Source organism: Hypanus sabinus, chromosome 2 (genome assembly GCF_030144855.1).
Source record: "Hypanus sabinus isolate sHypSab1 chromosome 2, sHypSab1.hap1, whole genome shotgun sequence".
In the NCBI taxonomy this organism is placed as follows: domain Eukaryota; kingdom Metazoa; phylum Chordata; class Chondrichthyes; order Myliobatiformes; family Dasyatidae; genus Hypanus; species Hypanus sabinus.
Genome location: NC_082707.1, coordinates 139,767,600 through 139,785,059, shown reverse-complemented (window position 1 = coordinate 139,785,059; position 17,460 = coordinate 139,767,600). Strand labels below are relative to the sequence as shown.

At 49.3% G+C, this 17,460-nt stretch overlaps 1 long non-coding RNA gene across 1 annotated transcript in view; it reads left to right on the top strand.

The window, feature by feature from the left end:
* Nucleotides 1–1,106: 1,106 nt before the first annotated feature.
* The window catches only part of LOC132384628 (uncharacterized), a 36,868-nt gene continuing 20,514 nt past the window's right edge, over nt 1,107–17,460 (top strand). The window contains exons 1-3 of the long non-coding RNA XR_009508952.1: nt 1,107–1,168; nt 1,767–4,057; nt 4,510–4,626. This is a non-coding gene — a long non-coding RNA (uncharacterized LOC132384628). The remainder of the gene's footprint in view (nt 1,169–1,766; nt 4,058–4,509; nt 4,627–17,460) is intronic.

Sequence of the window (17,460 nt, the reverse complement as noted above, 5' to 3'; positions counted from 1 at the left end):
CCAATGAAGATATTTACCAGTTTCGGAATTCACTGGTATTTTAAGTAGGAGATGTTTTACAGAAATCTTAGATGTCTAAAAATAACCAAGCAATGATCAGAGTTCTATTAGTCCAGACAATCAAGCAATGATCAGAGTTAAATACTGTAGTTTATACTTAAATGTTACTTCTGCTTAGTTGGCTAGATCCAAAGACTGCATCTTTAAAAACATATGTATGTTAATATTAATTAAGATGCACTCAGACATCAAATGTGCATTATTCCTCTGTTATAAGACAATTGAATAACCCCCAGTACAATAAAAGAGCTTGGAAAAATAGAGGGCTATGGGTAACTCTATAAGTACATGTTCGGCACAACATTGTGGGCCAAAGGGCCTGTATTGTGTTGTTGGCTTTGTATATTTCTAAAATAGACTCTTTTTCGATCTTTTTATTAAATTTCCAATAAACAATATTAATACTAATACACAGAGATCAGGAGAACATTAATAACTGTTAACATGTAGAAACACATATTCCAAGTAACAATTGGCATCTAACCTCCCAATCTCTTAGTAATTAACCATTTAAAAGATAATTATAAAAAAGAGAAAAAGAGAAAAAAAACCCAAACTGAAACAAATTAACCTAAAAAAAAACAAACAAAGATTGGGCTGCCATAATCCATCGGTTAAAATTATATTTTGTCATTTAACTCCACTCCTCTATCCATAAAAAGAATTACTGAAAAAAGGATTCAGAAAGGGTCAACTTACATCATATGAAATAAATTGAATAAATTTCTTCCAAGTTTCTTCAAATTTAACCGAGGGGTCCATAGTACTGCTACTAATCTTTTCCAAATTTAAACATGCCATCATTTGGGAAAACTATTGAAATGTGGTAGGTGGATTGGAATCTTTCCATTTAAATAAAATCGATCTTCTGGCTATTAATGTCACAAAAGCAATTAAACAACGAGCTGATGAGGATAAATGATTAGTCTATCACTGGTAGTCCACAGATTGCAGTAATAGGATGAGGTTTTAAATCAACACACAGAACTGCTGAAATATTATCAAAAATATCTTTCCAATATTTCCTTAACAGAGGGCACGACCAGAACCTATGTGCCGAAGAAGCTATTTCAGAATTACATCTATCACAAACAGAGTTTATATGACGGTAAAAAGTGCTAACTTATCTTTGCACATATGAGCCCTATGAACCACCTTAAATTGTATCAAAGCATGTCTGGCACACATTGATGAAGTATTAACTAGTTTAAGAATTTTCTCCCATTCCTCTGTAGATAAAGATATTTGAAGCTCTCTTTCCTACTCATTCTTAATGTTATCAGAAGTACCTAGATGTATTTTCATAATCAAATCATAAATAATTGTTATTAAACTCTTCTGAAAGGGGTTTAAACCAATTTTTTTTCTGTAACTTCAATTGGATGTGATATCGGAAAGGTAGGTAAAGTAGTATTCAGATAGTTTCTAATCTGTAGATATCTGAAAACGTGTGATTTAGGCAAATTATATTTATTAGATAACTGTTCAAAAGACACAAAACAATCATCCATAAATAAATCACGAAAACATGTTATTCCTTTTATTTTCCATAACAAAAAGGCTTGATCAATTCTAGATGGTTGGAAAACAAAGTTAGATATAATAGAGCTTGACAGGATGAATTTATTCAATCCAAAAAATTTACAAAATTTAAACCATATTCGTATTGTATGTTTAACTATTGGATTTATCATTTGTTTATTCAGTTTATCAAATACAAAGGGAAGCCCAGCTCCTAGAACAGAAGCCAATGAAAACCCCTGTACAGACTCCCGCGTGAGATTCATCCATCGTGGAGATTGAGTTTCATCCAACTTTTGTGTCCAAAATGTTAAATATAGAATACTAATTGCCCAGTAATAAAATCTAAGATTCGGCAGAGCCAAACTGCTTTCCTTTTTTGATTTCTGTAAATATTTCTTACTTAACCTGGGATTTCTATATTGCCATATATATGAAGAAATTTCTGAAACGATAGTATCAAAAAAAGATTTAGGAATAAAAATTGATACTGCCTGAAATAGATACAGAAATTTAGGTAAAATAAACATCTTAATAACATTAATTCTACCGATCAAAGATAAAGACAGTGGGGACCATTTAGTAAACAGTTCTTTAACATGATCAATTAAAGGTAAAAATTAACTTTAAATATGTCCTTATTACTTCTTCGTAATTATAACCCCCAAATACGTAAAATAATCAGTAGCCAATCTAAATGGTAATTGTCTATAAATAAGATTTGCATATTTAATGGGAAAAGCACACTCTTATCAAGATTCAATCTATACCCAGAAAAGCTACTAAACTGGGCAAGTAGAGTTATTACTGCAGGAATGGATTTCTCTGGGTTAGAAATATATAATAACAGGTCATCTGCATACAGTGATAATTTATGCGTCCCGTTCCCATGAATAATGCCAAATATTTTGGGTGAATCAAGAACAGCAATTGTCAAGGGCTCCAGGGCAATATCAAATAATAAAGGACTTCAAGGACAGCCCTGTCTAGTACCTCGAAAAAGCCTAAAAAAAGGGGATCTCTGATTATTGGTAAACAGCAGCCAAGGGTGTATAATATAACAGTTTAATCCAAGATATAAATTTTGAACTGTAATTAAATTTCTCAAGTATATTAAATAAATATTCCCATTCAAGTCTATCAATCGCTTTCTCGGTGTCAAGCGAAATAACACATTCTGAAGTATTAGATGAAGTAGTGTATACAATGTTCATTAACTTCCTAACAGTAAAAAGTGAATAATGATTTTTAATAAATCCTGTCTGATCCTCAGAAATAATCTGAGGCAAAACCTTCTCTAATCTAATTGCTAATATTTTGGAAAAGATTTTAGAATCCACATTCAACAGAGATATAGGCCTATATGATGTACATTCAGTGGGATCTTTAGTTTTTTTAGGAATTAAGGAAATTGATGCTTCATAAAAGGATTGTGGTAATTTACCTACTAATAAAGCATCTTTAAAAACTTTACATAATCAGGGAGAGAGTAAATCTGAAAAGGTCTTAAAAAATTCAGCTATATAACCATCTGGACCAGATGCTTTACCTGAGTTTATTGAAAAAATTGCCTTCTTTATTTCCTCTTCAGTAATGGTTTATCTAGTACTAAACGTTCATCAACTGGTAATTCCGGAAAATTTAGTTTCCTTAAAAATATATATTGGAATGAAATGATCTGTAAGGATAGCATGTAAAACCAAGTCTTTCACTGTAACTTAGCACTTGTAACAATAATAAAACAATGTTATCTTTTTAACTATTAATCTTCCATTTGAACTGAAATTAAAGGCTGCTTTGTGCGTTTATTTTGGAACAGTGGATATAAAATCAAAGCCACAATAGAATTGAATGTCACACAGTAAAAGCAAAACATGTTGGAAAAATGCCATTGAAACTACTCTTAATAATTATAGTAATTTATACTTTAGAACAGTCAATAGATTGATTCAATCTCAAGAAAATTCAGTACATTTATTCATTTGAAAGCAGAGGAAACTGTGAACGCCTAAGCAGAGTTTTCTGTGTGTAAATAATACAAGTTCCTCTTAGCATTATACTTCTGGATGGATGTGCAGTGAATTTTCAATCCGCTCTCAACTTTTTCGCTTAGTGTCGAGGACATCTCTACAATATATACATTTCCTGGATATTCTTGGACCAATGAAATAATAATGTGCTGCCAAATTGAAGCGTATATTTGACCGCACAACGCCGGTATTTAAATTTTTTTAGCCAGCGTGAAACAAACTTACTAAAGCAAAATATATCAGCTGCCGGAAAATTAAGATGAACGCAGAAAGTGCAGGAAAATACTCAGCGGGTCAAGGCAGTGTCTGTGGAGAGAGAAATAGGGTTAATTATCCTTCGTTTCAAAGGTTTCTCGTCAGCGGAGCCCCTCCACCTGCTTCTTGCTAACCAGTTGCTCTCCCAGCACGGCGACCCGGTCGTTGGTATCCGCGCCTAGTCCAGGGCGGTAAGTATCATCTTACCAATACTGTACTACCAGACGCTGCCGAATTCCTGACTCCCTCAAGGCCTGCTCCCGCTGACACGGCCATTGACCACTATCACATCCAGCGAGATTTCTCCCTCCAAATGCCCACACACGGTGCAGAGTGAACTCTCCGGCACCGTCCCGCCGAGCGAGCCGCGCCGCGTAACCGCGTGGGTCGGGGTTAATTCACAACGCTGTTGCCCTGGAGACAACCGAACACAGTACTAAAGGCAAAAGACGTTCAGCTCTTGGGAACTAGGTGCGGTGCAATACCCCAAATGTCTTCAAACGTCACCTTCGAGATGGACAACCCGAGAGGCGAGTTTCAAAACATTTCTCCGCTATCCGAGGCTCGGGCAGACGTGCGGATACAATGTTGCAAAGGTCTACTTTTGATGCAATTCAACGAATGCTGTGGGCTCTGGTTTTAGGTGCAAGAATGGTCGAGAGGGTTGAAGTTCGAGACTGGAAACGGCACGTATCAATGGGCTGGGAAAGACTTCAAGAAAACACCAGCGGCAGCAAGCAACAGGACTCTGCGAAGACAGGTAGGAAACGCCGAGGCTTCGTTAGCACGACGCGACCTGACCGGAAAAGGCAGTGATCACGAACAATTCTAATTAACAACAGAAACGTTACATCATTGCCCAGTTTTTCTCGCTTCACTGGAGCCAGGGATCGATGAGAGTATCCCCGTGGTCACCTGGATTATTCGTCCTTGCCTTCCACAAATTTACACTATGCTACACTCTTCCCGCAAGTAGCTTACGAGAGACCAACACCTGGTCAGCAACCAGGCTTGAGATCTTGTGAAAGGTGACACAAGTTTGAATGTATTATTTAAAGTTTGAGCATCAGTGATACAAATTGGGAGCAGCCCATGCTTCCACTAAGTAGTTGACTACTACAATCGTGTAAGAGCAAGCATCTGATGTTCTTTTATGTATAATAAGAGCAGAGGGGTCATTGGATTACTTATTTTGAAGAGATTTACAGAGTTCAAGGTACTTGTGTAAGTTTAGCTACTTCTGGGAAGTCTTTGGATACGTGGACTTGAATTCCCCCCACCCCATAATTCCAGCATTTTTATATTTCAGTTGACAATTATTAGGAGGCACAGAACTCCTGTGTCAGAGTGAGCAAGTGCAAAGGCCCCGAATTTCTTCAAAAGTACTCAGCAGGTTTTAATGCTTATTGTGTGCTATTGAAAACACCTTGTGAAATTCAGCAGTAAAGTGCCAACTTCCTGGAATTACCCTGCACCGATACCTGGCAGCCTGCCCACTTGCCATGCCAGGTTAAAGTTGACTCTGCTTCAGCAAGACAACTAATTTAATAGGAACGGAACAGTTGCAAGTTTCAGATAATTTGTACTTGTTGGAATTAGTTAAAATTTTAATTGTTTTTATGCTTTTCTGTAACATTGCCGAGGGCAACGCAGCTGCACAGAGACCTTTCCCACTTGCCACTGGCACAACCAACACCATCAGTTTTAGTATTTTTATGTCTAGAAGTTCAAATATTAAGATGTAAGTAGCTCGAATGACTTTAATAGTTTTTGGAGGTTGAGTTTTGAGCATTAGGTACCTCAGAGACATTCACAAATGTCGAACTTCCTAATGGTTTTGTCAGCTAGGTCTAAATGCACAGCTCAGCAAATTGCAAAGACTCTTGTCACCATTTCTGTGGTTCCAGGCAAAAGATCTCAAACCATTTCCTGTCCATTTCCTTCCTCAGTTGCTACCAGAGTTCCTCCAGATTTCAGTATCTGCAGCTCTGCCTATAGATAGAGAAGGCTTGCTGAGCAGTTTGGAGAATGACTCCACTGGAATGTCCACTCAAGGAAACTGCGGAGCTTGTGTGAAGATGAGCAACAGATTTGGTCAGCTTAAACTGCTGCAAAACTCTGGCTGTTGCTTCCTCACACATCTAAATTTGTCTCTTCAGTAACTCCATGCTTGAACCCATTCATTCAGCTTTCCACACTTAGTACTGAAGCCACAGGAAATTCTGCCCTCATCTTCCTTTACCAGGCTGAAGCTTTTGCTGTAGCTGGCTACACCGTTGTAATTAGTGCCTCTACTCCACTGCTCAACTTCGTCAGACTGTTTTCTTACCTATCCATTTGGAGAAACACTGCAGTAGATTCCCTTCTCACTCCTGCACCATAATCTCCAATGGATTTGCCTGATAATCTATCCTTCGCCTCTGCAGTTTCTCACCCAGATGTTGTGTTTCAGCTTCATCTTCCAAAAGCACATCAGTTTCCCCACACACTCTGCTGACACTCAGCTTCACCACCACCTCCTTTGACTCCTCCATGATCGTAGATATATCTTACCATGTGTCCTGCGTGTGCTTTTTTGCAATTTACTATGAAGGCAAAATTTGAATCCAAGTCACTGTTCCTGCTGTGCATTCCAGTGGGTTGTAGGGCAGTTCACTTCACCAGCAGCTGATGCACAAGATAATACAAGCGAATACCTGCTTCGCTGGAGCCAGTCACAATCCCTCACTATTGGACAACCTACAGCGGTTCATTACTTGCATCTGACCAAGAGGTGCAAGGGGATTTTCCTACATTTCTCATTGCCTAACTGCTCTATGATGGAGCTGCATAGTTTTAATGAAGGCATGTGCATTCTACTGCAATTGTCAACGAGACTACTGCATTCACAGATCATCGTGCATATTTTGATGAATCAAAAGGTGTGTGTTTCTATAGCTTTCATCTTTAGTGAGGGGTCCATGTGGCTCAGCTACAGCAAGAGGCCAAATACAATTTCCAAGGAGAGGTCACCAAGGTGTTACAGGATTCAAGGGATCTCTGTCATTTGGCACTGCCTTAAGTGACACCACCAGTTTGTTCCTCCAGCTTTCTCACACCCTCATACAAACCTCTCTTCTCTGCATATGCACAACTTGGTAATCTCCTTTCAAAGGTACATTCAATTCCAGTGGCAGAGCATGAAACTGAGCTTACTGCAGATTATTTGCCATGAAATTGTTCTGTCAGTGATTTGCAATGTTTCCCAAAGCCGTCAGAAGCTTTCCTGGTCCTCTCACCTCATTTTCTTCCTTTAGCATCACACAAAATGCTGGAGAAATTCAGCAGGTCGGGCAGCATCCCTGGAGAGGAATAAAGAGCCAATGTTTTGGGCCATCTGTCGGGGTCTGGTTCAGTCCGGAGCCCGCGTTCCGGGTCTTGATCCGGTCTGCGGACTCCAGACTCCGGGTCTTGCAGCTGTCCCTCCCGTCACCCTTGAGCCAGTTAGGATCCTCCTGGCTTTAGGAGGGACACCTGTGACCAATTCAGCTGCAGGTGTTTATAAGCGGCCTTGGGACTGAGACCAGGCGGGTGGTCGTTTGTTCCATATCCTGCTCTCTGCCGGCTCCGGACTCTGCTCCGCATCCTGTTTAACCTGCCCGGGTTCTGATCTGCTCCGCATCCTGTTTAACCTGCCCAGGTTCTGATCTGCTCCACATTCTGTTTACCCTGCCCGGGTTCTGATCTGCTCCGCATCCTGTTTAACCTGCCCAGGTTCTGATCTGCTCCACATCCTGTTTACCCTGCCCGGGTTCTGACCTGCTCCACATCCTGTTTACCCTGCCCAGGTTCTGATCTGCTCCACATCATGTTTACCCTGCCCGGGTTCTGACCTGCTCCACACCCTGTTTACCCTGCCCGGGTTCTGACCTGCTCCACACCCTGTTTACCCTGCCCGGGTTCTGATCTGCTCCGCATCCTGTTTAACCTGCCCAGGTTCTGATCTGCTCCGCATCCTGTTTACCCTGCCCGGGTTCTGATCTGCTCCGCATCCTGTTTACCCTGCCCGGGTTCTGATCTGCTCCTCATCCTGTTTACCCTGCCCAGATTCTGATCTGCTCCGCATCCTGTTTACCCTGCCCGGGTTCTGACCTGCTCCACACCCTGTTTACCCTGCCTGGGTTCTGACCTGCTCCTCATCCTGTTTACCCTGCCCGGGTTCTGACTTGCTCCTCATCCTGTTTACCCTGCCCGGGTTCTGACCTGCTCCTCAACCTGTTTACCCTGCCCGGGTTCTGACCTGCTCCTCAACCTGTTTACCCTGCCCGGGTTCAGACCTGCTCCTCATCCTGTTTACCCTGCCTGGGTTCTGATCTGCTCCGTATCCTGTTTACCCTGCCCGGGTTCTGATCTGCTCCATATCCTGTTTACCCTGCCTGGGTTCTGACCTGCTCCGCATCCTGTTTACCCTGCCCGGGTTCAGACCTGCTCCGTATCCTGTTTACCCTGCCTGGGTTCTGATCTGCTCCGTATCCTGTTTACCCTGCCCGGGTTCTGATCTGCTCCATATCCTGTTTACCCTGTCCGGGTTCCGACCTGCTCCACATCCTGTTTACCCTGCCCAGGTTCTGACCTGCTCCGCATCCTGTTTACCCTGCCCGGGTTCTGATCTGCTCCGTATCCTGTTTACCCTGCCCGGGTTCTGATCTGCTCAATATCCTGTTTACCCTGCCCGGGTTCTGATCAGCTCCACATCCTGTTTACCCTGCCCGGGTTCTGATCTGCTCCATATCCTGTTTACCCTGCCCGGGTTCTGATCAGCTCCACATCCTGTTTACCCTGCCCGGGTACTGATCTGCTCCGCATCCTGTTTACCCTGCCCGGGTTCAGACCTGCTCCGTATCCTGTTTACCCTGCCTGGGTTCTGATCTGCTCCGCATCCTGTTTACCCTGCCCGGGTTCTGATCTGCTCCTCATCCTGTTTACCCTGCCCGGGTTCAGACCTGCTCCTCATCCTGTTTACCGTGCCCGGGTTCTGATCTGCTCCGCATCATGTTTACCGTGCCCGGGTTCTGATCTGCTCCGTATCCTGTTTACCCTGCCCGGGTTCTGACCTACTCCGCATCCTGTTTACCCTGCCCGGGTTCTGATCTGCTCCACATCCTGTTTACCCTGCCCGGGTTCTGATCTGCTCCACATCCTGTTTACCCTGCCCGGGTTCTGATCTGCTCCGCATCATGTTTACCGTGCCCGGGTTCTGATCTGCTCCGCATCATGTTTACCGTGCCCGGGTTCTGATCTGCTCCGTATCCTGTTTACCCTGCCCGGGTTCTGATCTGCTCCGTATCCTGTTTACCCTGCCCGGGTTCTGATCTGCTCAATATCCTGTTTACCCTGCCCGGGTTCTGATCTGCTCCACACCCTGTTTACCCTGCCCGGGTTCAGACCTGCTCCGTATCCTGTTTACCCTGCCCGGGTTCTGATCTGCTCCGCATCCTGTTTACCCTGCCCGGGTTCTGATCTGCTCCACATCCTGTTTACCCTGCCCGGGTTCAGACCTGCTCCGCATCATGTTTACCGTGCCCGGGTTCTGATCTGCTCCGCATCATGTTTACCGTGCCCGGGTTCTGATCTGCTCCGCATCCTGTTTACCCTGCCCGGGTTCTGATCTGCTCCGCATCCTGTTTACCCTGCCCGGGTTCTGATCTGCTCCGCACCCTGTTTACCCTGCCCGGGTTCTGATCTGCTCTGCACCCTGTTTACCCTGCCCGGGTTCTGACCTGCTCCGCACCCTGTTTACCCTGCCCGGGTTCTGACCTGCTCCGCACCCTGTTTACCCTGCCTGGGTTCTGACCTGCTCCACATCCTGTTTACCCTGCCCGGGTTCTGACCTGCTCCTCATCATGTTTACCCTGCCCGGGTTCTGACCTGCTCCGCACCCTGTTTACCCTGCCCGGGTTCTGATCTGCTCCGCATACTGTTTACCCTGCCCGGGTTCTGACCTGCTCCGCATCCTGTTTACCCTGCCCGGGTTCTGACCTGCTCCGCATCCTGTTTACCCTGCCCGGGTTCTGACCTGCTCCCCATCCTGTTTACCCTGCCCGGGTTCTGATCTGCTCCGCATCCTGTTTACCCTGCCCGGGTTCTGATCTGCTCCGCATCCTGTTTACCCTGCCCGGGTTCTGACCTGCTCCGCATCCTGTTTACCCTGCCCGGGTTCTGACCTGCTCCGTATCCTGTTTACCCTGCCCGGGTTCTGATCTGCTCCACATCCTGTTTACCCTGCCCGGGTTCTGACCTGCTCCGCATCCTGTCTACCCTGCCCGGGTTCTGACCTGCTCCGCATCCTGTCTACCCTGCCCGGGTTCTGACCTGCTCCGCATCCTGTCTACCCTGCCGGGGTTCTGACCTGCTCCGCATCCTGTTTACCCTGCCGGGGTTCTGACCTGCTCCACACCCTGTCTACCCTGCCGGGGTTCTGACCTGCTCCACATCCTGTTTACCCTGCCCGGGTTCTGACCTGCTCCACATCCTGTTTACCCTGCCCGGGTTCTGACCTGCTCCCCATCCTGTTTACCCTGCCCGCTGCTCCCCATACTGTTTACCCTGACCGGGTTCTGATCTGCTCCGCATCCTGTTTACCCTGCCCGGGTTCTGATCTGCTCCGCATCCTGTTTACCCTGCCCGGGTTCTGTTCTGCTCCGCATCCTGTTTACCCTGCCCGGGTTCTGATCTGCTCCTCATCCTGTTTACCCTGCCCGGGTTCTGTTCTGCTCCACATCCTGTTTACCCTGCCCGGGTTCTGATCTGCTCCTCATCCTGTTTACCCTGCCCGGGTTCTGATCTGCTCCGCATCCTGTTTACCCTGCCCGGGTTCTGATCTGCTCCTCATCCTGTTTACCCTGCCCGGGTTCTGATCTGCTCCGCATCCTGTTTACCCTGCCCGGGTTCTGATCTGCTCCTCATCCTGTTTACCCTGCCCGGGTTCTGATCTGCTCCGCATCCTGTTTACCCTGCCCGGGTTCTGATCTGCTCCTCATCCTGTTTACCCTGCCCGGGTTCTGACCTGCTCCACACCCTGTTTACCCTGCCTGGGTTCTGACCTGCTCCTCATCCTGTTTAACCTGCCCGGTTTCTGACCTGCTCCGTATCCTGTTTACCCTGCCCGGGTTCTGACCTGCTCCACACCCTGTTTACCCTGCCCGGGTTCTGACCTGCTCCACACCCTGTTTACCCTGCCCGGGTTCTGACCTGCTCCTCATCCTGTTTACCCTGCCTGGGTTCTGACCTGCTTCTCATCCTGTTTACCCTGCCCGGGTTCTGATCTGCTCCGCATCCTGTTTACCCTGCCCGGGTTCTGATCTGCTCCGCATCCTGTTTACCCTGCCCGGGTTCTGACCTGCTCCTCATCCTGTTTACCCTGCCCGGGTTCTGATCTGCTCCGCAAATTGTTTACCCTGCCCGGGTTCTGACCTGCTCCGCATCCTGTTTACCCTGCCCGGGTTCTGATCAGCTCCACATCCTGTTTACCCTGCCCAGGTTCTGACCTGCTCCGCATCCTGTTTACCCTGCCCGGGTTCTGATCTGCTCCACATCCTGTTTACCCTGCCCGGGTTCTGACCTGCTCCTCACCCTGTTTACCCTGCCCGGGTTCTGATCTGCTCCACATCCTGTTTACCCTGCCCGGGTTCTGACCTGCTCCTCATCCTGTTTACCCTGCCCGGGTTCTGACCTGCTCCACATCCTGTTTACCCTGCCCGGGTTCCGATCTGCTCCGCATCCTGTTTACCCTGCCCGGGTTCTGACCTGCTCCTCATCCTGTTTACCCTGCCCGGGTTCTGATCTGCTCCACATCCTGTTTACCCTGCCCGGGTTCTGACCTGCTCCTCATCCTGTTTACCCTGCCCGGGTTCAGACCTGCTCCTCATCCTGTTTACCCTGCCCGGGTTCTGACCTGCTCCGCATCCTGTTTACCCTGCCCGGGTTACGACCTGCTCCACATCCTGTTTACCCTGCCCGGGTTCTGACCTGCTCCACATCCTGTTTACCCTGCCCGGGTTCTGATCTGCTCCACATCCTGTTTACCCTGCCCGGGTTCTGACCTGCTCCGCATCCTGTTTACCCTGCCCGGGTTCTGACCTGCTCCTCATCCTGTTTACCCTGCCCGGGTTCTGACCTGCTCCTCCTTCTGTTTACCCTGCCCGGGTTCTGACCTGCTCCACATCCTGTTTACCCTGCCCGGGTTCTGATCTGCTCCGCACCCTGTTTACCCTGCCCGGGTTCTGATCTGCTCCTCATCCTGTTTACCCTGCCCGGGTTCTGATCTGCTCCGTATCCTGTTTACCCTGCCCGGGTCCTGATCTGCTCCACATCCTGTTTACCCTGCCCGGGTTCAGACCTGCTCCTCATCCTGTTTACCCTGCCCGGGTTCTGATCTGCTCCGTATCCTGTTTATCCTGTCCGGGTACTGATCTGCTCCGCATCCTGTTTACCCTGCCCGGGTTCTGATCTGCTCCACATCCTGTTTACCCTGCCCGGGTTCTGACCTGCTCCACATCCTGTTTACCCTGCCCGGGTTCTGACCTGCTCCTCATCCTGTTTACCCTGCCCGGGTTCAGACCTGCTCCGTATCCTGTTTACCCTGCCCGGGTTCTGACCTGCTCCGCATCCTGTTTACCCTGCCCGGGTTCTGACCTGCTCCTCATCCTGTTTACCCTGCCTGGGTTCAGACCTGCTCCGTATCCTGTTTACCCTGCCCGGGTTCTGACCTGCTCCGCATCCTGTTTACCCTGCCCGGGTTCTGACCTGCTCCTCATCCTGTTTACCCTGCCTGGGTTCAGACCTGCTCCGTATCCTGTTTACCCTGCCCGGGTTCTGATCTGCTCCGCATCCTGTTTACCCTGCCCAGGTTCTGATCTGCTCCACATCCTGTTTACCCTGCCTGGGTTCTGATCTGCTCCACATCCTGTTTACCCTGCCCGGGTTCTGATCTGCTCCACATCCTGTTTACCCTGCCCGGGTTCTGACCTGCTCCACATCCTGTTTACCCTGCCCGGGTACTGATCTGCTCCACATCCTGTTTACCCTGCCCGGGTTCTGACCTGCTCCTCATCCTGTTTACCCTGCCCGGGTTCTGATCTGCTCCACATCCTGTTTACCCTGCCCGGGTTCTGATCTGCTCCTCATTCTGTTTACCCTGCCCGGGTTCTGACCTGCTCCACATCCTGTTTACCCTGCCCGGGTTCTGATCTGCTCCGCACCCTGTTTACCCTGCCCGGGTTCTGACCTGCTCCTCATCCTGTTTACCCTGCCCGGGTTCAGACCTGCTCCTCATCCTGTTTACCCTGCCCGGGTTCAGACCTGCTCCGTATCCTGTTTACCCTGCCTGGGTTCTGACCTGCTCCGCATCCTGTTTACCCTGCCCGGGTTCTGACCTGGTCCGCATCCTGTTTACCGTGCCTGGGTTCTGATCTGCTCCGCATCCTGTTTACCCTGCCCGGGTTCAGACCCTCTCCGTATCCTGTTTACCCTGCCTGGGTTCTGATCTGCTCCGTATCCTGTTTACCCTGCCCGGGTTCTGACCTGCTCCTCATCCTGTTTACCCTGCCCGGGTTCTGACCTGCTCCTCATCCTGTTTACCCTGCCCAGGTTCTGACCTGCTCCACATCCTGTTTACCCTGCCCGGGTTCTGACCTGCTCCACATCCTGTTTACCCTGCCCGGGTTCTGACCTGCTCCACATCCTGTTTACCCTGCCCGGGTTCTGATCTGCTCCGCATCCTGTTTACCCTGCCCGGGTTCCGACCTGCTCCACATCCTGTTTACCCTGCCCGGGTTCTGATCTGCTCCGCATCCTGTTTACCCTGCCCGGGTTCTGACCTGCTCCACATCCTGTTTACCCTGCCCGGGTTCTGACCTGCTCCACATCCTGTTTACCCTGCCCGGGTTCCGACCTGCTCCACATCCTGTTTACCCTGCCCGGGTTCTGATCTGCTCCGCATCCTGTTTACCCTGCCCGGGTTCTGATCTGCTCCACATCCTGTTTACCCTGCCCGGGTTCTGATCTGCTCCACATCCTGTTTACCCTGCCCGGGTTCTGATCTGCTCCACATCCTGTTTACCCTGCCCGGGTTCTGATCTGCTCCACATCCTGTTTACCCTGCCCGGGTTCTGACCTGCTCCACATCCTGTTTACCTTGCCCGGGTTCTGACCTGCTCCACATCCTGTTTACCTAGCCCGGGTTGCGACCTGCTCTGTATTTGTTCTGTCCAGGTTGGTCTTGTTCCCTGCAGTTTCTCGCATGCGCTGGTCCCGCTGCTCCACCCGTTTTGCCTTGCTCATGCTGTTGCGCTGTCTGCCTGCCTCTCCCGAGCTACCTGGGGATCATGGCTGTCGTGCTGGTCACCCTGGACCTAGTCCCTGTTCAACCCCTTTGCCTCCGTTGGGCACGTCCAGCTGGCCTGAACAGGGTGTTCTGCTCCTTCCCCCCACCCCCCCTGTTTCTGATGGGCTGTGCCCCGCACCCACCTGGGAGTCCGCGTCTTGCCTAAGCCTCCGTGTTGCCGCCTGGGAGGTTGCCCTACCCGGGACATTTGCGGCCCGCCTGGGGGGGCTCTCCTCCAGCCAAGCCATGTACCTCCAGATCCTGCCTTGTGCCTGAACTCTGAGATCCTCCTGCCTCGCCTGAACTCTGGGATCCTGCTCAGCCTGCCTGAACTCTGGGATCCTGCTCCGCCTGCCTGAACTCTGTTATCCTGCTCCGCCTGCCTGAACTCTGGGATCCTGCTCCGCCTGCCGGAACTCTGGGATCCTGCTCAGCCTGCCTGAACTCTGGAATCCGGCTCCGCCTGCCTGAACTCTGGAATCCGGCTCTGCCTGCCTGAACTCTGGAATCCGGCTCCGCCTGCCTGAACTCTGGGATCCGGCTCCGCCTGCCGGAACTCTGGAATCCTGCTCCGCCTGCCAGAACTCTGGAACCCTGCTCCGCCTTGCCGGAAGTCTGGAACCCTGCTCCACCTGCCGGAAGTCTGGAACCCTGCTCCACCTGCCGGAACTCTGGAATCCTGCTCCACCTGCCGGAACTCTGGAATCCTGCTCCGCCTTGCCGGAACTCTGGAACCCTGCTCCACCTGCCAGAACTCTGGAACCCTGCTCCACCTGCCAGAACTCTGGAACCCTGCTCCACCTGCCGGAACTCTGGAACCCTGCTCCGCCTGCCGGAACTCTGGAACCCTGCTCCACCTGCCAGAACTCTGGAACCCTGCTCCGCCTTGCCGGAAGTCTGGAACCCTGCTCCACCTGCCGGAAGTCTGGAACCCTGCTCCACCTGCCGGAACTCTGGAATCCTGCTCCACCTGCCGGAACTCTGGAATCCTGCTCCGCCTTGCCGGAACTCTGGAACCCTGCTCCACCTGCCAGAACTCTGGAACCCTGCTCCACCTGCCGGAACTCTGGAACCCTGCTCCGCCTGCCGGAACTCTGGAACCCTGCTCCACCTGCCGGAACTCTGGAACCCTGCTCCACCTGCCAGAACTCTGGAACCCTGCTCCACCTGCCGGAACTCTGGAACCCTGCTCCGCCTGCCGGAACTCTGGAACCCTGCTCCGCCTGCCTGAACTCTGGAACCCTGCTCCACCTGCCAGAACTCTGGAACCCTGCTCCGCCTGCCAGAACTCTGGAACCCTGCTCCGCCTGCCGGAACTCTGGAACCCTGCTCCGCCTGCCGGAACTCTGGAACCCTGCTCCGCCTGCCGGAACTCTGGAACCCTGCTCCGCCTGCCGGAACTCTGGAACCCTGCTCCACCTGCCGGAACTCTGGAATCCTGCTCCACCTGCCGGAACTCTGGAATCCTGCTCCGCCTTACCGGAACTCTGGAACCCTGCTCCACCTGCCAGAACTCTGGAACCCTGCTCCACCTGCCGGAACTCTGGAACCCTGCTCCGCCTGCCGGAACTCTGGAACCCTGCTCCACCTGCCGGAACTCTGGAACCCTGCTCCACCTGCCGGAACTCTGGAACCCTGTTCCGCCTGCCGGAACTCTGGAACCCTGCTCCACCTGCCGGAACTCTGGAATCCTGCTCCGCCTTGCTGGAACTCTGGAACCCTGCTCCACCTGCCTGAACTCTGGAATTCCTGTCTCTGCTCCTGACACCATCTTAAAAGAAGTTCTTTTTTGCTGGGTCAGAGGTCAATACTAGGTCTTCCGATTACATTGTAGGATCATTACCTGATGAGACTCATGCCAAAGGCCATTTCTACTCATCACAACCCCTCCAATCTACAACATTGCTTTACTTTCTCCACAAACAGGCTGTAGGTCCTTTCAGGTGGCAGGTCTCTGCCAGGAAATTATTTGACCCATGTAACCCACTTTGTCTGAAGCATGTCAAAGGTTTCTGTTATTTTAGACTAATAATACAGTATTTCAGACACACAGAGTTAAACAAGAACTCCTTACATCTGTAGATATGGAGTTATGTTGAATTAAGTAACTAGAAATAGAGAGTTAACTAATCAACAGTTTAGAATTACCACAAAGGCATCTTGACAAAATGAACTACATCAGAAGAATATGCCCATTACCTCAATTAATCAGAAATGTTTGAAAAATGTTACATTATTTTAGTTTCTATATGAGATAAGTCGATTTTGATTTGTCACAGTAATAATTTCCATCATTTTTAGAAACAGCCCCTAGTGGGTTAGAGCCTCTCGACAATTTTAATGTAGACTGGAATTTCAGTGGAAGAATGCTATCAGGATCAACACTATTAATGGAGCCTGGATCTAGCTCATGTAAATACTTTATCCAATGCCACACTGGATTGACTGGCTCGAAGGGGAACCTGAGGGGTAATTTCTTCACAGGGTGGTGGGGTGTGTGGAACAAACTGCCAGCAGAAGATATGGACGCTGGTTCAATTTCAACACTTTGGAGGAATTTGGATAAGTACATCGATGGGAGAGGGTAAGGAGTGAATTGGTCTAGGTGTGGATTGATGGGACTAGGCAGAGTTACAGTTCAGCACAGATTAGTTGGGCTGAAGGGCCTGTTGACATGGCATAGAGCTCTATGACTTATAACATGCTATATTCATCCTAAAATGATAGTGCTCAGAAGGTTTCTGGTGACATCATCGACGAGAATGGCAGCTTAAGTCACTAGCTCCTCTGTAAAAACGTGTATTAAGCCCCGTCAACCTATCAAATACAGTATTTTTTGAAAAATACTTGAACTGAAAAGAGGGGCAAGAATGGGGAGAAGAAATGGAAATAAAAAAGCTACACTGCGGAGCCTGCGTCCGAGAGGAGAGCAGCGAGCGGCTCTCCGACCCGACCACGTGTGAGTGAGGCGGCCACCGGGCCTCGTTCGGTCGAAGCAGCAAATGTCTTCGAAATCCTGAAAGAAATAATGGAGGTCCAGAAAGCTATTAAGCAGCAGCTCCGTGATATTAATGCAGAGCTCGACAGCGTTAATCAAAATATAATGGGATCTACAACGTTCCCGAAGGAGCAGAGACTATGACAGAGTTTGTCGGAAAGTTACTGCAGGACGCGCTGGATCTTCCCCCAGCTATGGAGCTGGAAGTCAAAAGAGCGCACCACGTGCTAGTC